Genomic DNA, 8,369 nt, shown 5'->3' with positions numbered 1-8,369 from the left:
ATTGCCTGATAAAAAGTATAACCTTGATAGGGTAAATCATAAAGATTTAATGCTTTATTCATTATTATATCTAATAGAATTAAACTATTTCCAAAAGCTTCAAAAACTTTTGTGCATCATACACTAAAATATAAAAAGATAAGCTAATTAAGCTATTGGGTTCATACCCCACTTATTAAGGTTATAATCCTTTTCTTTTTAATTAAAAAAAATTTCTAATAATATTTTTCTTATTATATTAATTTCAGGATCTTTTATTACTATTTCTTCTAATTCTTGATTAGGAGCATGAATAGGGTTAGAAATTAACTTACTATCATTTATTCCCTTAAAAAATGAAGGTAAAATTTTTTTAATAACTTCAGAAAGTAGATTAAAATATTTTTTAACTCAAGCTTTTGCTTCATCAATTTTATTATTTGCAATTATTTTAATAATATTATTTTTTAATAATAATTGAATAATAGATAACAATTTTAATGATTTATTAATTTTATCAACTTTATTATTAAAAAGAGGAGCAGCTCCTTTTCATTTTTGATTCCCAGGAGTAATAGAAGGATTAAATTGAATCAATAGTTTAATCTTAATAACTTGACAAAAAATTGCTCCTTTAATATTAATTTCATATAATATAAATTATATTTTTTTTTAATTTCTATTATTTTATCAATAATTATCGGAGCTTTAGGAAGATTAAACCAAACTTCTTTACGTAAATTAATAGCATTTTCTTCAATTAATCATTTAGGATGTATACTTATAGCTATAATAAATAATGAATTATTATGATTTACTTATTTCATTTTTTATTCAATTTTATCAATATCAATTATTTTGATATTTAATAATTTTAAATTATTTCATTTTAATCAAATCTTTAATTTTTCAATAATAAATCCTATAATTAAATTTTTTATATTTTTAAATTTATTATCTTTAGGGGGATTACCTCCATTTTTAGGATTTTTACCTAAATGATTAGTAATTCAAAATTTAGTTGAATTAACGACCACTATTCCAATGCTCTTCCATTACTCTTCTCGCCCTTTTCAAATGTTACGCGAGAACTCATTTTTTGATCTTGTTTCAAGATCATCCTCGGTCCAGGCAACCCGAGGACTTATCACTATCAGCAAGGCCTACAATGTAACAAAGACTAAGACGTGTTCCATTGATTACTGAAAAATCCCGTTCCCCTAGTTTGAAGTAGTCAAAATTAGGAATCGGTGGTAGATCTTACATCCCGTAACGTACCACGAAAAGGTGATCTACCCCCGTTGATCACGGGGTTTCTTCATTTAGATTGTCATAGGTACATAAACCAGATCATTTCCTATTTTCCTATATAAAGCTCAATTATTTCCCGATTACTAAAGTTGCTAAGGTCCGTATCCACATTAATCCGAACACCTTCCAATAACTGTAACTTTTGAAATATTGCACATAGGAGTGAAAAATTTCGCTGAGGTATAGCTGGGAGTCATTGATGAAAACGACTATGATTGGTGTTTACATTCTATGCAAATCCAGAATTCTCAATACGGAGACTTGCAAAAAAATGGATTTGACTAAATCCACTGTTCACGATGTGCTCAAATTATTTTCGGAACGTTTGACACTCGATTGGAAACCGAAAAGTGATAAAACATTGGACGTGCTGATCCTGTCATGAACCGAAAGGTGATGAGGATTCTGAAAGAAAACCCGAATCCCTCTTTTCGAACGGAGGCTCGCAAAATAGGAATGTCACCTGGTTTTGTCCAAAAATCAAAACAGCTTTTGGGCTGAAGTCGTATAAAGTAAAAACAGTTCCAAATCTCAACGACAAACAGAATTTGACAGAAAAAATCACGGGCTAGACGTTTGTACTGTGAATAATTGATTAAGTTTTGATGCGCTATTATGGACGATGAAACTTGTGTCCTGGAGAATTTCAAGCAGCTTCCAGCTTCTATTCTGCTATGGCCAAAAATGCTACAACTGAGTATTTCAGGACGAAGAAGGCATCGAAATTTCCCAAAAATACCTTATTTGGCTAGCAATTTTCCCATGTGGTCGAAAGAGTAAATCATTCGTCACTACAGGCACAATCAACAAGAAGATTTACCAAAAAGAGTGTCTGTAGAAGCGATTCATACCTTTCATCAAAAGCCATAAAGAAAACCCTTTGTTCTTGTCCGATTTGGCATTATGCCATTATGCTTAAACTGTGATGGAGTGGTTCGAATAAAATGTAGTGAATATTGTACCAAAAGCGCAAATCCGCCAAATTGTCCAGAGTTACGTCCAATCGAGAGATGAAGCGAAAGCTTTCTGAAAAGAAACAAGGAATCAAAAATATCAAACACTTCCAACAAATTTGGACAAAAATGGTCACCACGGTATATGAAGAGTCTGTACAAACCCTAATGGCACGAATTTTATGCAAATACCGAATAACTATGTTTTGACTTCATGAATTGATAAATCATATGGAATCTGAAATAAACAACTACATTTGAAATATAATGCGAAATTTGTGTTTTACTTATATTTTCATGTGTCCGGATAGTTGTGGATACAGACCTTAAAGTCAAATTCTTCTAGTCCACCAGTCCAGTTTTGCTTAAAGCTGAAAGGAGATTTTTACTAAATCGTTCGATATATTCGATTACCACCACTTAGTCATTTCTTTACACTATTGTGCAATTTTTGTCTTGTTTAAAAGTTTGAAATGTAAATGCTGTATTCTATACCAATGCTGTGGTTGTGGGTAGCCCCTGGTAGTCGACGACTAAAATCGGTAAAATACAGCAATCCAATTTGAGCAAAATTTCATCGTTAAATATTAAAAACACGCTGCACCCAAGTCAGTCACCACGAACACTTGCGCCCCAATTAACAAGTTCGACGAAAAGTTTAAAAAAATATTAAATAAGAAAAAAAAAAACTAGTGTCTGATATACATGTCCAGGAAAATTTAAAAATCAGTAAATATGAAATGGCAGTGTCCCTGGTAGACAAGGTCAGAGAAAAATTATCAAAATTGTGAATTTGAAATGTGATGCTCCCCTGATAAACACGTTCTGAAAAACATTTAAAAAGTATGTATTTGAAATGACTTGTGCCCCTGGTAAGCATGTTTACTATTATTAAAACCGTTCAATTTAAAGAGGATAGCGCCCCTAATATACATGGAAATTGCTAGCGTCCTGGTAAACATGTTCAGGTTGAAATTTGAAATAGTCTGCGCGCTTGATATACATGATCAGAGATGCAAAATCGTTAAATTGGAAATGGCTTGCGCCTGGTAAACATGTTCTTGAAAAAATTATAAAAACTTTAAATTTGGAATGGCTGCCTCCCTGGGGAATTTGATAAAAAAATCAATTTGACAACTTCTGGTAGACAACTTCAGGGAAAAAAAAATGAAAAATATGTAAAATTTGAAATTATTTGTTTTGGGTAAACATGTGCAGGTAAAAATTTATCGAAATAGTTAAATTTGAAGTGACTTGCGCTCATGCTAAACATGATGAGAGAAACATTTTAAAACATATATAAATGTGGAATAGGTAGTGTCCCTGGTAGACAAGTTTACGGAAAAATTAAAAAAAAAAATTAAATATCTTGCGCTTCTGGTAAACATAATCACACAAATTTTAAATGGCTTGCGTCCCTTGGCAATATGGATCTAGGAAAAAAGAAAAGAAAGTATAATGTTAGCGCCCGTGGTAGACATGTTAAAGGGAAATAATATTCTTAAAAATTGATAAAAAAAAAAAAAACTTTAAATTTTTTAGTAGTTGGCGCCCCTCACGTTCAATTTTTTTTTTTAATATTAAGTTTGAAATGGAAAACATGTTTGGGGGAAAATTGACAAAATATTAAATTTTAAATTGCTTGCGCCCCTGATAAACATGTTACGAAAATAATCAATCAAAATGGCACAGTTGAAGTGACGCACTTAGATAGAAATTTTGGCATGATTGTGCTTTCAAAATTCTTTCACGGTGAGGTATGGGAGAGTAGTTTGGAATGATATAAAAAAAGATAACTTCGAAAAGTACTGAATCACTTGAGAAAATAATTGTATCACTTCATAAAAATTCGGAATAACTTCGGAAAGTACTGAATCATTTCAGAGAGCACTGAGTCATTTCAGAGAGCACTGAATAGCTAATGAAAAGTTTGAAATCACTTCAGAAAAGTTTGGACTCACTTCGGAAGTGTATTAAATCACTTCGGAAACTACTGAATCACTTAGAAATGTATTGTATCACTTTAGAAATGTTCGAAATCACTTCTGAACGTACTGAATTGATTCAGAACAGTTTGGAATCACTTCAGAAAATCCTGAATCACTTCAAAATCGTAAGGAATCACTTCACAAAGTACTGCATAACTTCAGAAAAGACCAAAAACACTTAATAAATATTCTAAATCGGAATCACTTCAGAAAATACTGAATATCTCCAGGAATGCTCGGAATCACTTTGAAAAAGTTCATGGTCACTTCGGAAAGTACAGAATTATTTCTGAAAGCATTTCGTTAAATAGTACACCTAAAAGCGAGCTGTTTTTGGGTGGCGGGTAGCAAGTTTGTGAATGGTCAAATTCCTGATGCAAGCCAAGCAGGCCTTCTATAACCTCTTGAAACATAGCACAAATTTTCCACAATACATCGCGGTTTGCACCACTAGTTGTAATTGTAACTTTCAGCAGTCACGCGTCAAGCGGGAGCAACACGGAAACAGCAGTCTGGTACGCTTTGGACGTTATTATACTTGCAGACCGGTTTGAATGTGTGAGTTTAAATTAGAAGAACATTTCAAGCTGAACATTGCATTAGGTGCTAAGTAACATTGATCGATTCTCTTCGTCGACTTTCTCTTTCGTTAATAACTTGAGCTCATAACCGTTTCTTGTTGTGTTTGTCGTATTAGATGCTAGATAAAAGCTTCTTTTATCGATCTGTGTGCTGAAAATACCTGGTAATGTACATGGCCGTAGGGATACAAAGAGAAAGTCGACGAAGAGAATCTGTCAATGTTACTTAGGACCTAGTGCAATGTTCAGCTTGATTTGTGATCTATGGGTGCCTAAGCGTGCATTTCTCGCTGTGCACTTGGCTATCTGATTGCAGGCAAAGAGAGTAATGGAGAAAGAGAGCACATAAGTTCGCACTCACTCTCTTGTCAGTTGTAAATCTCTCAATTACCAATGGTTGGTGAGCCTGTCAAAACTTATGAGTTTCCGCTGGTTCATTCTGATAGTGTTGTTCTGATGAATAAAGAGTTGATTAATTCAAGTTTGCTACCCAGGGGACTTCATAAATTTTCTCTAGATATTTACATTATTTTGTATCAAAAAATGTTTTCGGAAGTGTTTTACGGATATTCTTTATTACACTTCAGTCGAAAGAGTTAGCCTTATGATAAATTAGAGAATAAGTTAAGTTTTGCAATTCCTTCTACTTCGGTTAGCGCGAAAAGGGACACACAAGTTTTGTTTACACAAGATGATAGGCCCTTCAAATGTTACGTTAGGTAGTGAATAATATAGTAATTGAAAATATGAACCTCGAATTCATGGAGCATTGAAAAATAAAACAAAAACTAATATGTGGTGGTAAGCTATAATGAACAAAGTTTTTGGTGCACAGGTAAACCAATGAAGCACGCGACGCCTCTGGTATTTCCTATTAAGGTTTCCAAAGGTAACACCAGTTGTAACAGCACAAACATCTCTGGTTCTTATTTCAAAGATTTGCGTAGCGACTATGGCGTTATTGACACGCACACATGCTCGAGGAGTTTCTCATTCCACTTTTGCTAAAAGTAGCAAAAGTTAGGTTCACGAGGTTTCTTAGATAAAAGTTTCCTTTACGAAAGTAAGGTTTCTTGTACGAGAGCCACATGGGATGTGCCATTTGCATTATTATACATATATTTTTATGGTTGCTGTTCTTTTATGCTGGCGATTGATTTATTCTATCTTAACAGCAGTCATAATTTATAATTACTCAAGACACCACAAATCCACAACTTCCAGCATAAATTGAACAGCAACGTAGAAACCAAATGGGTAAGGATTTGTAAAACTCCAGAGGTGTTCTGAGTAAAATGCATAAAGTGAATCCATATTTATGTATCTTTACTTTTGTTTTTTTTTTGGTTTTAACTATCATCATATCCATAATCTTCCCTTAATAAGCGTAGTACACTCAGGTCTTTTTTTTACACGGGGGATACGTACCGTGTAAAAAAAACCGTGTAAAAAAAAACCTACGAGATTTTGATTTTTCGCAAAACATTTAAAAAAATCGAATTTTGATGCCATTTGTAATTAAAGCATGATATGGTCCATATAGACATGTTTTAAAAATTTCTGTATTTACACCAAAAATTGTGATTTTTTAAGTATGCCATTCGATTACCTATAGCTTGAAACGGATACTGTGATTGGAATCAAGTCGATAGGTTGTATCGTTGTCGAGAAATCGTTAAAAACGTACCGTGTAAATCGTGGAAAACCGAGTAACAAAAACCGTGTAAAAAAAACCGCGTAAAAAAAACCGTTTAAAAAAAGACTTCAGTGTACTTGTGACTAAAGAAGGGGGCATCCGAGAAACAACAGTCCGTTGCGCCATTGTTTCGGTTAGCGCAGTAAGGGCTTCTTACTGCGGAGGTTTTGATTTGCCCACGAATGTTTAGGAAAATTCGAGAAATTGTTCAAGGTTTTTCCTGAAATTAGGAGAAAGTCAAGTAAGATAGATATGAGATAAAAAAAAAACACAAGTTATGGTGCTTGGAAAATGTTGACGGAACTTTCGGAAACTAATCATAATTTCAAGAAGAAAGGATAAAGGGACTTCGCCACCTGTAGAGTACGGTGCTGCTCGATAAAGTGCAAATGTTTTGCAACGTACCATATAAACAAGATAATACACTATGTAAAACAACGCCATCAACGTCGGGGGCGGATGCATCGTTATTTTAGGCAGATTTATATTTTAAGGGCACTGGTCATTATTGGGTGCGACTACTTAGCTCAAATTTTAGGAACACAGCACTGTTCGATACTGATTCATAATAGGAAACTGATATTGCTACGAATCCTTAGCATTTTTCCCTTGATTTTATTTCCGTTGATCTTGTTTTCCGTACTGATAACCAATGCTAACGACAGCTCCCACACCTGAACCCTACCTATCGATCCATCATCTTTATTTTCCGGAAGGCATTATGGCATTTTTGTGCCTCAGAAAAGCCCGACGGTGCCGATTGGGATTGAAACCAGACCATTTGGAGTGACAGGCAGTCACGCTTACCACTACACCACCAGCGCCGCTAATAAATAAAAAATAACTACTTTTTCTTGAATTATGATTAATCTAAATTTCTGAAGATTGCTCATTTGTAGAAACATCAAATATCTTTTATATGCCGCATGTTACACTGAAATCTGATAACTACGAACAAAAGTTTTAAATTTAGTGTTTTACTAAAATTAAACTTATTAAAATAAAATACCTCATACAGACTCAGTTGATTAAACTCAAACGCAATATCAAATTTTAAAAAACATGAGCATCAACAGTGCTTTGAAAGAATTTCCACAAAAATCTAAAAATATTTTCTTGAGTCACTCTACATAATGACTGTTCATGTTATAAAACGGACATCAGAAAAAGTCTGTAAATTTTTCATTTTTCATTGCATCCGTATTGTTTATTCAATATGTATAGATCATGGTCCAAACAAAAATATGCATTGCTTAAATTAATGATAATCAATCGTATAACTTTAGAATGAAAGAATCAAAATAAGTACACTCAAAACAAAATGCAGTTTTTATACTCATGTCAATATATCTTGAACACCAGAATATATATGCCTAAATATATTGCAAATGTGCAAAGACAGATATTTTTAAGTCAGCTCTTCTGAAAGATGATGCACACCAACTAAAATAAATCAATACAGTGCAGGAAAAAGGGCATAACCTGAATGTATCCACCTATGGTGAGATCTGACCCTTCTGACAAACGGAAAAGTAACGGGAATCTCCGGGGAACTCTCCGTCGGAGTAGGCTGAATCCACCGGGGTTAGCTGAGTAGAACGCGACGCTGGGAGCTAAATGGCTCACAAATTGGAGAGACGATCAGCGAATTGGAAGCGCCAGTTAGCTGATGTTATGTGAGGTTCGTAATGCATAGCAACAAGGCTTGTCATAAAGAAGTTGAAAATACTTTTCAATGACTTACGTAAAGAATCAATATACCTTCAATATACATCATTCAATACATTTATACAACCTAAAAAGCGCAAGACGCGGAATTTTGGTTTGGAAAAATCATGAAAACCAGCGGCAAAAAAAAACT

General features: G+C 33.7%; 1 pseudogene; it reads left to right on the top strand.

The window, feature by feature from the left end:
• Window positions 1-208: 208 nt before the first annotated feature.
• Window positions 209-1,185, top strand: LOC135705220 (NADH-ubiquinone oxidoreductase chain 2-like; annotated as a pseudogene).
• Window positions 1,186-8,369: the final 7,184 nt, after the last annotated feature.

This window comes from Ochlerotatus camptorhynchus, unplaced genomic scaffold (assembly GCF_037179485.1).
Source record: "Ochlerotatus camptorhynchus isolate MF236.1 unplaced genomic scaffold, CSIRO-AGI_Acam_v1.1 ptg000261l, whole genome shotgun sequence".
Taxonomy (NCBI): domain Eukaryota; kingdom Metazoa; phylum Arthropoda; class Insecta; order Diptera; family Culicidae; genus Ochlerotatus; species Ochlerotatus camptorhynchus.
This window is presented reverse-complemented; position numbering and strand designations above follow the sequence as displayed.